We start from the raw sequence: 1909 nt of genomic DNA on the forward strand, positions 1-1909 counted from the left end.
CAGGAGTGCGAGACAGTCCAGCCCTACGGCCAACTTTAGACCAATCACTGCGAGCCTCTTCACTCTTACTGTTTAACTCTTTCATCATCATAATAATAATAATAATAATAACAATATAAATGGAATAACATCTCACATCTGACCACGTTAACTCATTAGCATGATGATGCACGTGCTATTATGTAATTTTGGAAGTGATGTTTTTAAATGCATCCTTATACTCTTTTATGCAAATCTTAAGCATACTAAGCACGCATGCCATTCATTTCCATTTATTGTAAATACTTGAATGTTGTAGATTGTACACAGTATTGTAGAGCACACACAATATGCATATGATGTTGCACACATTTAAATGGGGGTTAAGAAGACATACCATTTTGTGGACTAAGGAAGAGTGCAAAATCTATGCAGCAAAAGTCCCAGAACAAATAAGAGCTCTCTCCTCGTCTCTGCCCTCAGCTGGAGGAGAATCACTCACTCGAACCCGCGTTTCATAAAACTTGCTTCACATGTGTGAACACGTGCTGCCATCTTGTGCTGGGTTTTCAAACAGGACGTGCCCAAGTCATCGTTGACTCAATTTATTAAAAAAATAATAATAATAAAATGTAATTTTAATTATAAAATTAAAATAAAGCTGACAGACAGAAAACAAAAAGCCGAAGTACTCAAATTAAACTGAAATTGCTAGAAATAAATGAAAATGAGAAAATCACTTAAACTAAAATTAAAACTGAAAACATGACAACCCAATTCAAAATATTAATAAATACACCAACAATGAAAAATATAACACTGGTATAACGAACAGTAAAAACTGTGGGGAAAAAACACATGTAGAAAGTACTTAACCAGTTTCATTGTAACTTATTATAACTTAAAAGTGTATAGTTTAGTATAGTAAGGTCCTAAGCACAAATCTGATTATTTACATACAAGTATCCCAGTTTGAAGCTTTTGAGATACTGTAAGTTACAATACTGTAAGTTACAAAACATTAAATGATTTCATCCTGAAATCTGAGATTTTCTATACAGTGGGGCAAATATGTATTTGATCCCCTGCTGATTTTGTAAGTTTGCCCACTTACAAAGAAATGAAGGGTCTGTCAGTTTTTATGGTAGGTTTATTTTAATGGATAGAGATAGAATACCAACCAAAAAAATCCAGAAAAAAAAAACAAATTATATAAAGGATAGAAATTGATTTGCATAAGTATAAGTATTTGATCTCCAAGCAAAACATGACTTAGTACTTGGTGCAGAAACCCTTGTTGGCAAGCACAGAGGTAAGACGTTTTTTGTAGTTGGTCACCTGGGCCCGTATTCACAAAACATTTTATCTTACCACTAAGAGTTCTGGCGTGAACGTCTCGAATAGTTCCTGTATCAAATGAAGGCCCGCCTTCTGAAAATGAAATGTGCTGTGATTGGTTAGCTGGGCCAGTGTGTGCAAAGTGAAAAAGCATAATAGCACCCCTTTAAGCTAAGAGTAAGGGGGTGGGGTTGAGCTCATTGCTATGGATGATGTCAGCATGCTTACTAACTATGCCCACAGTGATTGGCTGATAGTCTCTGTCAGAGATTTATTCATAGACATATTGTAGAGCACAGTATTATGTTGCCATATTCAAATAAAGGTTTAAAAATAAAAATGATAATTGCCACATTCAAATAAAGATTTTAAAATGCAGGCTAAATGTAATTAAACAAGTAAATGTTCAGTTAATTGTCAGTCTCTTACATTTGTGCTTCTCATAAACAATTAGCGGATATGCATATAAACAGCATTTTAATTAACAGAGAAGAATAATCATGACTGATAGTAAGACATGCAAACATATAAAAAAAAATAAAAAAAAACTGGACGCAAGAACAGCTGTTACTTCTTGCCCAACTGGTTAATG

Source organism: Sinocyclocheilus anshuiensis, unplaced genomic scaffold (genome assembly GCF_001515605.1).
Source record: "Sinocyclocheilus anshuiensis isolate Anshui unplaced genomic scaffold, SAMN03320099.WGS_v1.1 scaffold489, whole genome shotgun sequence".
Taxonomy (NCBI): domain Eukaryota; kingdom Metazoa; phylum Chordata; class Actinopteri; order Cypriniformes; family Cyprinidae; genus Sinocyclocheilus; species Sinocyclocheilus anshuiensis.